Raw genomic sequence first — 13,138 nt, 5'->3', positions numbered from 1 at the left:
GCCAGGTACTGTGCCACAGAGCACCCATCCAGAATCCCCTTCCCTCTCTGACAACCACTTGTGATGGGCATTTCCTCCTGTAATGAAAGAAGCTGGGACTCAAAGGAGCCAGTGTGACTTGCCCAAGGTCCCATAGCTAGGAAGTGGCCAAAACCTGTCTGTTTCAGCCAAAGTTCTTTCCCTAGGCCATACGGAGAAGCAATCCACTCTACTCCTCCGCTATTATATCAAAAATAGAAACTTGTGTGGGTCAGGAGAAGGGAAATGCATGGCCCCTATAACGCACACGAATACCTGGTTTTTAGAGTTTCTACCTCATTTTTCAGGCTTCAACTTAGAGGAAATGCATAGCACAGTTGCACACTCCTTCTCTCCTATACTTGCTTTTATAACTTGGGCGTCTTTTTGTTTGTGTGTTTATAACATTCTTCTTCCATAAAGGAATCTGGGGGTGGTGTAAACAAAAACACATACAATGTATGGTGCACAGAACACGAGAACCAAGGCAAAGAAAAATGCACTGGTCACAGGGTGGTATAGAATAACCTGAAATTGAGCTTTGAATGTGGTTCTGAGCTTCCTGTCAGCCAAAGCAAAAAAAAAAAAAAAAAAAAAAGAGGAGAGAGAGAGATTACAAGATTAGTTATTCACATATTTTCAGAAGGGGAGGAGGGTATACCTTTTCCTCAAGTTTCTCCTAACACTGAATTCTAAAAGAAATTTATTTACGAAACATCACTGAGCGATACAAAGATATCTTCAGTGATATTTTTTGTAATGAATACATTCATGAATTTTATATGCCTATCTATGCATGACATTAAAGCTCAACTCAGAAAATACAATTCTGGGGTGCCTGGGTGGCTCAGTCAAACATCCAACTCCTTTTTTTTTTTTAAAGAGAGAGAACGTTCAAGTGGGGGAGAAGGGCAGAGGGAATGAGAGAGAGAGAGGGAGAGGGAGAGAGAGACTCTTATGTTTAAGAGCAGGCTCCACCCTGAGCACAGAGCCCGAGGCGGGGCTCAATCCCATAACTCTGGGATCATGACCTGAGCTGAAATCAAGAGTCAGATGCTCAACTGACTGAGTCACCCAGGAGCCCCAAGCACCTGATCTTGATTTCAGCTCAGGTCATGATCTCACAATCATGAGGTTGTGAGATGGAGGCCCACATTGGGCTCCACACTGGGCATGGAACCTGCTTAAGATTCTCTCTCTTCCTCTCCCTTTTCCCCTGCCCCAATCATGCTCGCACACATGTATGCTCTCTCTCTCAAAATACAATACAATACAATACAATACAATACAATAAAAATCCAAGACAGGAATTCTGACAGGTATTATAGGAAACTGACAGGAATGGGCTCTTTAAATACTGCTGGAAGTTCACACATAATTGTCTCTTTTAGTATTCAGGCACAGTATTGTGGTGCTTACTAGATTTTTTTCACTCCATATCAACCTTTTCAGCTGCAAGTTGTAGAAAACCCAACTTCAAAGTGATTTATCAAAAAAAAGAATTCTGGATTCATGTTATTGAAAAGTTCTGGCTTCAGGCACAGCTAGATCCAGGGGTTCACAGAAGGTCAAATCAGGTTGGTTTCTCAACAACTCTCCGTACTACGCTGGCTTCATTCTCATGATTCTTGTGGTGGCAAAATGGTTCCTATAACTTTGAACTTACATCTGGTCTACTTCATGCCCAGAGGGAAAGAATTCCCCCAGCAGAGAACTGTGCCAATAACCTCGGGGGGGAAAAAAGCATTTATTTTTTCACCATCTCAGTTTTCTCATGAAAACATCCCAGAGCCAATGATGGTGGCGAGAGGAATGTGACACCTACCTGGGTTAAGCTGCAATCCCTTAACCTGACCACACACCTTGAGAGCTGCTGGGAAAGAGGAAACGGATGGGGAGGAGAGAGACAGCAATGGTCGTGATGCACATCTTCTACATTCCTAGATCGGCTTGCAAGAAAAGAGGGCTTGGTCTGTGAAATCAGATTATTTTCAGAGGCCTGAGAGATTACCAATTCTTCCAGAACTTCATGCTTATGCTTTTAATGATCATTCAAATTTATAATCATTAAATTATTGATAAGGAACTCCCTAAGCCATTTTCTAGGTGGGCAGAGAGGGTCACTTGACTGTCACCCTTACAGTTCAGCAATTACCATCCCTCTCATATCTCCTATTTTATTGATTCTAAGATATACATTTTTTTCACATATTAACACTTCCAAAATTGGGTTGTGGGGTAGCTATTAAGCCGTCCAAAAAGTAGGCCGGTTCTCTCCCTCTGGGAACAAGGTAGCGTCGCACTTCTCCAGTCGCACAGCCCTTTGAAGTTAAACGTGCCCATGGAACTTGCTTTGGCCAACAGTGTGGTTTCTGAATAGGAGCCTTGAAGAGCCAGTGCGGTTGGCCATGTAGCTTTGTCCCTGCCAAATGGTCACGGAGCCTCCCCTAGTCTGGCCTCCTGTCATGGGCTGAATTGTGTCCCCCTCAAAATTCGTATGTTGAAGCCCTAACCCCCGATAGCTCAGAATGGAGCTATATTTAGAAATAGGGTCTCTAAAGAGATAATGAAGTTAAAATCAGGTCATTACGGTGGACCCTAACCCAATGTGACTGGTATCCTTATAAGAAGAAGACATTAGGACACAGACACCCAGAAAAGCCCACGTGAGGACACAGGGAGAAGACAGCCACCTACAAGCCAAGGAGAGAGGCCTCAGAAGAAACCAGCCCTGAGATCACCTTGATCTTGAACTTTTAGAAATGTTAAACAACATTTCTGTTGTTTAATCCCCTTGTCTGTGGTGCTTTGTTATGACAGCCCGAACAAACGAATAGAGTCCCCAGGCGACCACAGTGAGCAGAACCCTCCCATCCCCTGCATCTGGCAGGTAACATAAGCTAGAAATAAACTTTGGTTGTATACGCCACTGGAACTTTGTGGCTGTTTGTTACTGCTGCATAACCTATTCTATCCTAACTGAAAAGGATACACCTGACAGCTGATGTAGCCAGAAAGCAATGTGCCACAGTTTGATGGACTGCCTTTTTTTCTCTCTTAGAAGCAATACGACAATCATCTTGCAACAGGTGTCATTTTATATTAGTTGAAACATGGTACATGCAGCATGTAATAGTTGATAAAACACGCATATATCTCTTACTCCTTTGCATTTCCACAATAACACAGTTGTAGCAGAAATAATAATAATAGCAGTAATAGCAGCTAACATATTCAAGCACTTATCTTATGATAGCCACAATACCATTTTCCATGCTTATATATATTTTTAATGTTTATTTATTTATTTTTGAGAGAGAGAGAGAGCATGAGTGGGGAAGGGGCAGAGAGAGGGGGAGAGAGAGAATCCTAAGCAGGCTCTACGCTATCAGCAGAGTCCAATGCAGGGCTCGAACTCACGAACCGTGAGATCCTGACCTGAGCTGAAACCAAGAGTTGGACACTTAACCGACTGAGCCACCCACGCACCCCCCATACTTATATTTTTGATCCTCTCAAAAACCCCACGAGGCATATCATCCCCATTTGAAGATGAGGAAACTTAAAGAAGTAAAATGAACCCCGTGCCCCCACCCTACCCCACGGTAAGTTGTAGAACCCTTAGAAGGTCTCTAAGCCCAGGGGGACTCTGCTGCTTTCCATGAGGCTGTCTATTTTTTCTTTCATTTTGTAAGTATCACATATCTTTCATTTTGGGATATGCATTATACTTAATAGTAATAAAACTTTAATGTTTTCGTTTAATCATTTAAGCTGTCCAATGAAACCTGGGAAACGTTTCTCATACACACTTCAAATACCTAAATACATGTAGCTAACCGCTGCACGTGAATACGGTGGAATTTTTTTATGCGTAATATCCATAGCGCACACGATAAGCCATCTTTTTTTTTGTTCTGGTTGGAAAAACAACCCTTCTCTACAAACTGTGTGATGATTTATTCGATTGTTGTTATTCATGGCTCGGAAAAACTTAGAATGCTCAAAATAAGCAAAAACAGTTCTGCAGCTGCCGCAGATGTCCTGCTCCCCAATACAAAGTTGGCCCCGAACAGCGTGGATCGCGCAGAAGTGCCAGCCTCATACTGAAGCCATTAGCACTTTAAAGGAGCTTGCGCTAATGGGGATGTCCTTGTGAAAAGTCTGATTACTGGGAGAATGCCCAAGCTAATCTTTGACCCTGAAATCAGTGCGGCGATCTCCAGGGCCCCTTGCATGCAAGAGCACCCTTTCTCACGCAACTGGAGCTGTATGGAGCAGGGAAGGATGAGGTGTTAAGAGAGTCCTAATGAGCCATGTTACAGATGTGTAAAACAGCTGGGGGGATGATGTCATTGTGCTCACCCTGCCGCCTCTGCTACTTGCTGCTGTTATTAGAAACAGACACTGGAGGAGGGCACCTAGAATACGCGCCCGTCCCTTCGCGACCACTCTCTGGTCCTAATTAGGTAGGCTGGGCCCCAGCTGGTGCACATAAACCCCACCAGGTGACTCCAAACCGCCAAGGTTTACAATCCAGATGAGCTCTGCTCCAGCTCGCACAAGAACGAGGCCATCTTCGCTGAGGGATTTATTGTACTTGTTACATTGTGAGCCTGACCCCGGCTGGGTGGGGAGAAAAATGAAATTCTCAGGGAAAGGATCTGAAGAGGACTACAATTAATCACAAACTTTGAACATGTTCAATTAAGAGTGTGATCCTTAAAGCGCCTTATGTCTGATGATGTCAGACTCTGTCACGGCTGTGAGTTTAAGACTTGTTTTCCAAAACAAACATGAGGAATCATCCTGTCTTGTTGCTAACTCCAAACATACATTTTTTCCCTCATTAAGCTGGAAAAGGAATCCCTTAAGTGCCTACTATGTGCCAAGTGGTTACACAGAGTGGCTTATTTAATACTTTAACAACCCTAGGAAAAATTGTTGCAGGTGAAATTGGGCTCAGAGACGTGTGGTGATTTATCCAAAATCACACAGCTAGGAAGTGGAGTGGAATTTGCACTCAAGCCAGCAAACCTGCAGACCATGTCCCCGGCTTCCCCAACCACATTCGCCAGGACCGCCCCCCCCCCCTCCACCCCATCGTGGGTCAGTTTCCTGACTACATGCTACACAACTCGCTTTCTTTCCCTTCGTAGCACTGACCTCAGTTTCAATTACATGTTTATCAGAGTGATTAGATAAATCTCCCCCACCAAACCGTAAGCCCCACAAAGGGAGAACCCACATCTCATTTTGGCAACCATTTATATAAGTCACTAGTGGTCGCCACCTATTGTTCATGTCACCCCCTCTCTCCTTGCTAGCTGAGTCAAGATTTTGACCTGCTATTTACTTCTTCAAGTGACTCAAGGATAAATCCCAGTTAGTCTAAGCCAATGATGGTGTCCCCATTCCCCTTACCGGTAAATGACCGAGGAGAGAGGCCTGAGGGCCAGTTCTGGTCAATGAGATAGGAAGGGGAGCCAGCTGGAGGAATTCTGGGAAAATTGTTTCTGCTCTTAAAAGCAAAGGCATAGGAAGAAACAGTCTCTTCCCTTCCTCTTGGCATTGTCATCTGTGCATGAGATGCTTGGAACTATAGCAGCTGTCGTGTGACTGTAAGAAGAGCCAGCCAAAGGGCAAAGCTGAGAACAGAGGGGGAAATGGAAAGAACATAACATGGGAGTTGTGAGAATTAAATAGCACATTCATTTATTCATCCTGCTATTATTTGTTGAGTGACTACTAAATACCAAACAATGAGAACGCAACAGTAAGCAAAACCAAAGTGGTCTGTTCTGACAGAGTTCCCTCTCGTGAGAGAGGCAGACATTAAATAAGTGAACGTTGATATCATATACAAATGCAGGAAGTTACACTTCCAGTAATGGTACGGTAACTTGTGTTGTAATAACTCTCCTAGCAGCCTACAAACTGGACAAAACAACCATCTGAAGGCAGTGGAGAGTTACCAAAAGCAGACCGAAACTGATGGGAAGTTGACTAGGTTCCAACCTAAGAATATGCCCCAATGGATGTAGCCCAGAGTGGCTGTAACTCAAGCAAAAATCCTCAGCATTACTGGTTTAAAGAGTCAGAGAATGAAGTTTGAGGCTGCCAGAAGGGTTGAAACCAAGGGGGAAATCCTGGAAAGGAGAGAGCCACAAAATACGAAACCTCTAAAATCTGCACTAAAAACTCTACCTCAAATTCTTGTTGACTCCTGAATTGTGGGTGCATAGGGAAGATTCCAAGATTCTCAGCAAAAAGCAACAGGCTGGAAGTTGCAGAAACTAAGCAGTTTCAGCTGCTATCCACAGCAAAGGAGACTGAGTTTGGAGTTTAAACTCAACTGAGTCAACAGCTTGGTGGGGCAAAGCCCCACATTCTTCAAAGGAAGATAACTGAATCCAGAAGTCATACAAGGCATGGTTCGAAATCTTCAGGATACAGTAAAAAAAAATTACCAGGCGTGCAAAGAAACAAAAAAGCATGACTCACAGCCAAGAGAAAATCACCATCAACAGATACCAACTCTGAGACAATCCAAATGTTCACATTAGCAGAAAAGCACTTCAAAACAGGTATTATAAATATGTTCTAGGATTTTAAAGGAAAACATTGTCATCATTATAAAACAGATGAGGCATCTCAGCCAAGAAAGTAAAACCATTTTAAAAATAATAACACAATACATACAAAGGAACAAATATACAAATGATGGCTAACCTCTCATCAAAAACAGTAAAGTCCAGAAGACAATAAAAGGGCACCTTTAAAATGTCAGGAAAAATGTATCAGCCTAGGAATCTATGTTGAGTAAAAAACAGCCTTCAAAAGTGAAGGTAAAATCAAGATTTCTTTTTTCAGGTAAATAAAAACGTAGAGACTTTCTACAGCTTTCATTTATAGAATAGTATATAAAGAACTCCTACAACTCAAAAAAACAAAATATTTAACTTACTTTATTGTCAAAAGACTACAACAGACATTTCATAAAAGAAGATATACCAATGACATTTGAGCACATGAAAAAGCCCTCACCATCATTAGTCATCAGGGAGACATAAATTAGAACTACAATGGGATACCTCTCCATAACCACCAACATGGCTAAAATTTAAAACACTGACAACTTCAGGGGCACCTGGGTGGCTCAGTCACTTAACCATCCGATTTCAGCTGAGGTCATGATCTCATGGTCATGAGTTCAAGCCCCGTGTCGGGCTGTGTGCTGACAGCTCAGAGCCTGGAGCCTGCTTCAGATTCTGTGTCTCTCTCTCTCTCTCTGCCCCTCTCCCACTCACGCTCTGTCTCTCAAAAATAAATAAATGTTAAAAATGTTTAAAACAAACAAAAAAAACCACTGACAACTTTAAATACTGGTTAGGTTGTGAAACAGGAGAAATTCTCATACATTGTTGCTGGAAGTACAAAATAGTACAACTACTTTAGAAAACTATCTGGCTGTTTTGTATAAAGTTAATTATGTGTAAGCTATATTCAGTAGAGCTGTTACCTGCCCCCCCCCCCACCAAGCAAAAAGGAAAAAGGAAAAAACAGACACCTAACCATTAATCTAGCAATTCCACTTTTATTTATTTTTTTTTTAATTTTTTTTTTCAACGTTTATTTATTTTTGGGACAGAGAGAGACAGAGCATGAACGGGGGAGGGGCAGAGAGAGAGGGAGACACAGAATCGGAAACAGGCTCCAGGCTCTGAGCCATCAGCCCAGAGCCTGACGCGGGGCTCGAACTCACGGACCGCGAGATCGTGACCTGGCTGAAGTCGGACGCTCAACCGACTGCGCCACCCAGGCGCCCCGCAATTCCACTTTTAGGTATTTATCCAGGAGCAACAAATATTTAAGTTCACAAAAACACATTGACATGAATCCTCATAGCGGCTTTATTCATTATAGCCCTAAACTGGAAATAACCCAAATGTCCATCAACGGGAGAATGAATAAACAAACTGTGGTGTACTCATAAAACAGAGTAAGTACCACTTAGCAAAAAGAAGAAACAAACTAATGACACATGCAATAACATAAATGCCTCTCACACACATTACATTAGCTGAAAGAACCCAGATACAAAAACGATAATTACTGTATACTGAATTGCATTTCTATGAAGTTCTAGGATAGGCAAAATCTCAATAATGAACCTACATAGACAAAAATATCAGAAAACTTGTCATGGAAGTAAAAGTAAGAGGTTCTAGAAGCAATGACACCTAGGTAGCAAGGCACATACAGCCTGCGCTCAGATCTTGCTTTCTAAATATCATCCTCCACTCACGGGTGCCTGGGTGGGTCAGTCGGTTAAGTGTCCGCCTTCAGCTCAGTTCATGATCTCGTGGTTCGTGAGTTCGAGCCCCATGGCGGGCTCACCGCTGTCAGCGCAGAGCTTTCTTAGGATCCTCTGTCCCCCTCCCCGCCCATGTTTTTTCTCTCTGTCTCTCAAAAATAAACAATAAAAAATAAATAATAATAAACGTAAATATCATTCTCCACTCAAAGGAACTAGCAAAATCTTCTGGGAAAATTGCTGATTTAGGGGCTGGGGCAGATGAGGCGAGAACTCGTGGTTGCACCCAAAAGCAAGGTGGTGTGCAAAGAACAGAGGCACATCAAGAGGACGCAAGAATCAGCTTGGAGGAGCCCCCACTGCCAAATCTGAGACAACTCAGAGGAGAACTTTCTTTCTTACAATAGAATGCCAGCTAATTGACATACAAGGAATGACAGAATTAGGAAATTATTAACAGATGATAAAATTAGTGGGTGTGTGGTAAAGAGCAAGATATTTACATAGTCTCCAACTATCTCCCCACAGATGATTTATTGAGTCTGAAGACAAAGATAGAATTATAATGAAGATATCCCTTTGACCAAGTGAGCAAAACTAACATCACCAAAACTGGGACAAAGCAACCCCACATGCCTCCTGACATGATGCCTTGAAAAAGACACAATATCACTTTGGTGGTATTCCTGCCCCCAAATGCATGATACGAATATAATTGTGAGGCAACACCAGCTAAACTTAAATTTAATAACATCCTGCCAAATAACTAGCCTTTAATCTTCAAAAGAGTTACGGCCATGAAAGATGAAGAAAGGCTGAGGGCCTACTCTATGTTAAAGGAGGCTGAAAAACATGACGATGAACGTAATCCTGGTCTTGAATTGGCTCCTGGACTGGGGAAATGGCTATTAAAGACAGGATTATTGAGTCAACTGATAAAATTTAAATATGGTCTGTGGATTACGTAAGAGGATTCCATTAATGTTAATTTTCCTGATTTTGATCCTTGTTAGAAAAGAGAATGTTTTTGTTCTTAGGCAAGACATACTGAAATACCTAGGGTTAAAGGGGCATCTCTAGGGGCACCTGGGTGTCTCAGTCGGCTAGGCATCCGTCTGACTTCAGCTCAGGTCACGATCTCGTGATTCGTGGGTTCAAGCCCTGTATCAGGCTCTGTGCTGACAGCTCAGAGCCTGGAGCCTGCAGCCTGTTTCATATTTTGTGTCTCCCTCTCTCTCTCTGCCCTTCTCCTGCTCACACGCTGTCTCTCTCTCTCTCTCTCTCAAAAATAAATAAACACTGAAAAAAGGCACATCTCTATATATGATCATATATATGCAGAGAGAGAGGAAAATGAATGAATGGATAAGTGGATGCATGAGTGATAAGGCAAATGAGGTAGGAGGTAAATAATTGATGGATCACAGAACGTCAAAGGATATTCCTGAATTCTTTTTCTTGTCCTTGCAACTTTTCTGGAGCTTAAAATTATATACAAAATAAAAAGGTTTTAAACATTCAATTATCCATACTGGTAAGTGCAATGAAGAGATAATGCATGTAAAAAGCACTTAGCCCAGAGTCAGCACCTACTAGACAGCACCTACTGTCCTCATTCTCAAAGGCAGAAGAAAACAGGAAGACAGGAGCTGAGTATCACGACAGTAGGTAAGTCAGCCAGATCTTGCCCAGCTCTCTCCTGACAGATGAGGCAGATCAGCCCAATGGTAGGGTTCCCTCCGAACTAAGGGAACTGAGTTATTTGGTTTTTGTTGTTTTGTACAATAGCAGGAATATCCACAGTGTCCAGGGAAATGTAGGCTCCATGATATTTGCATTGACAATAATGGAGAGGTATTTTAAAACAGGCCTTGGCAGTTACATAATGCAATCCAAAAATCCAAATTCATCAGCTTTATCGTGCAGTAATACACAGTAATAGCCCTAGAACAAGTAACTGCTCAATCCGCAAAATGTAGGTGAGTCTACATGCATGTAGCTGACATGTCTGTCACTTTCTCTGCTATATTAGGACACCGGTCAAGACCTTTGAGATAGAAAGTGACAGAAAGCCCAACCTGGAATGGGCTACACTAGAAGACAATATATGTAAATAAGTAGTCCAGGATCAAACTGGGTTCAGGCATGGCTTGATTCAGCACCTTAAGTACTGGGATCTAATCTCTCTCTGTCTCTGCTTTCCTGGTTCTGCAGCCTCCACAAGCTGGCAGAATGGCTGCTGTAGCTCCAGGCTCCTGTCCTCTCAGGTCCAAATTCAGCAGGAGACAGCAAATGCCTTTCCATGGGACTTAAGACACGGCCTTAGGGTTGGTTGTCTTTGATTGCCCCAGTTTGGTGTGGTTTGAAGCACATGCCCATTCCTGAACCAGTGGCTCCAGTTGGGAGCATAATATACACTGGCTGAGGCCAAAGTAAGCAGCCTCTTCCTGGGATTGTTGAAGGACTCACATCCAGTCTAAGTAGTAACCACTGCCCAAACCAAAATGGGGAGCGGTCTTAAGAGTAAACGGATGTTGAAGGTTTCTCAGTTACCCTGACCCAACAACAGCTACTGAAAAGACTAGCCCTATATCTCCTGTGGCCTTCCCCCTCTCTCCACATACACACACATCCAAGCCACAGAGAACTGAGCATGTGAACCTAAGGGAACCAATCCCAGGCTCTGGCTAACAGCCAATCAGATGCCCTCTCTGTGATACAGCAGTTGCAAAAAGGGCCCCAATTCCTCAGCCCTCCCGGCTGCCATACCCTTTGCCACACTGCCTCCTCAAGTATGACTTTTCCCCTCAAGAGGTAGACCCAATTTCCCCTTTCCTTGAATCTAGGCTGGCCCATGACTCACTTTGGACAATAGAATCCAGAAGAGATGATGTACAAGTTCTCAGACTGGGGCTTTGGAGGGCTTGAGTACTTCCACTCTCTCTCGCTTGATTCTTTGCTTTTCCATGAGGATATGACTGAGCTAGCCTGCTGGAGGTAGGCACAAAGAACAGAGCCGCGTCAGTCCATGTGCCCCTAGTGAGGGTCAGACATGTGAGAAAGCCTATCCAAGATTCTCAAAGCCACCCAGCTAACCCAAAGCTGACCACAGATGCACAGAAGAGTCCTGCCAAGCTCTGCTCCGCCCAGCGACCCACAGAACAGACTGGTACGTAAAAATAAACGTTTATTGCTCTACCCCTCTGAGATGTTATTGATGATTGTTACGCAGCATGACTGTGGCAACAGATAACCGATACACTCTCCTAAAAACCGGTGGAGAATCCCAGAGATGGCAGCCATTGATGGACAGTGCTGTACTTGTAGAGTCACGTGGAGACAGGGTTGGAGATAGTGCCAAAATCCTGGCGCAAGCCAAAGTTGTGGAGAGACAGAAACCACAAGGAGGCAGAGAGGCCAGTCTGTTGCCTCTCAGGAACAGATGCCAGGCGGCACCACAAAGGAAGAAACGGGAAGATGAATTGCCAGACCACTTTCTAGTTCCCACAAGGCTGGGCTTAATTCTGTACTTTCTTGTCACGAGAATCCCTTTTATTATTCCCCAATTAGTCGCCCTTTTATCTGAGCTATTTTAAATGGCGTTCTATTCCTTACAGCCATCCTTTACTACTATGGGGTAGACAGACCTCGATGTTTGCAACCCCATTAAAAAATAATGTGATTTCATGTACACACGTGGGCCCAAACGTCGCCCAGAGCTGGACCAGATAGCCAGAAGTATCAGGATATAATTCTAAGATCTATACCCACCTCCGTGATTCAGAGTCACAGGGGCTTCTGGATGAGCATCACTTTCATCCTGCCCAAGCAATGTCTTCTTAAAACAGCCACATGGACTGTTCGGGCCAGCTGAACCTCCGGACCCATCTCCAGGTGTGCACAGCAAACACAGCCACTGAAATGTTAACCAAGACTCTTGACTCCTCAGAAAACTGAGATTCTCTCCTGAAAATGTAGCCATGCCCACAAAATGGCGTGGACCCTTCCATAACCGTGTCGGCAGAGTGGTCAGGGCAGGTAGGCACGGAAATATGAACTGTGCCCCGAGTTGCGGAACGTGGGGGTCCAGCGTGAGTCTGGATTCCTGCACTGCCGTGGACAGAAAAGCACGTGACGTCGTTCCTTTTCCCGGCAGCCTCAACTGCAGGTTCACCCAGACGTCTCTTCACATCACTGAGAAAGTACAGTCACAGGGAGTCAACGGGTCAGGTGTCTCCGAGGCCTTCAAATCCGCACGTTTTCAGGTCTGAGGAATCCCCAAGCATCCCCCAGGTGGCCACATGACATTAAACGGTTCTTCATGTGCCACTCCAACTTCTTTCACATATCCCGCAAACTGACCGGAGGAGAGGGAAACCTCACAGCTCCGTGGATTTCTCCCTCCCTCACAGCCCACAGCGATCTCAGCTGCAGAACTTCCACCTCAGACCCTCCTGACGGTGGAGGGGTGAAAGGGGGCTGTGGCAGTCTCCTCTTCTGACTCAAGGAGAGGGTTCAAACCATCTCCCCTTCCCTGCAGGCACTCCTCTGGGGTAAGTGAGCTCAGCTTTTCCATATTTAGACCAAACGCCTCAAATTCCTTCCTGGCAGGTGTTCACAGACGTGAGCAAATTAGATTTGGAAAGTCTTTTCTGCCACAAGTCTCGGGCCTGCAACGTAGGTTGCGTGAAGTCCCGGGCTAGCCAACACTGCTTCTCTGAGGCGCTAGAAGTCGGGGCCGGTGGAAAGGAGGATTGATAAAGCCCAGAATTCAGAATCGGAGCACCCTGGGTTCGAATTCCA

This window comes from Prionailurus viverrinus, chromosome A1, assembly GCF_022837055.1.
Source record: "Prionailurus viverrinus isolate Anna chromosome A1, UM_Priviv_1.0, whole genome shotgun sequence".
Classification (NCBI taxonomy): domain Eukaryota; kingdom Metazoa; phylum Chordata; class Mammalia; order Carnivora; family Felidae; genus Prionailurus; species Prionailurus viverrinus.
Note: the sequence above shows the minus strand (reverse complement) of the source record.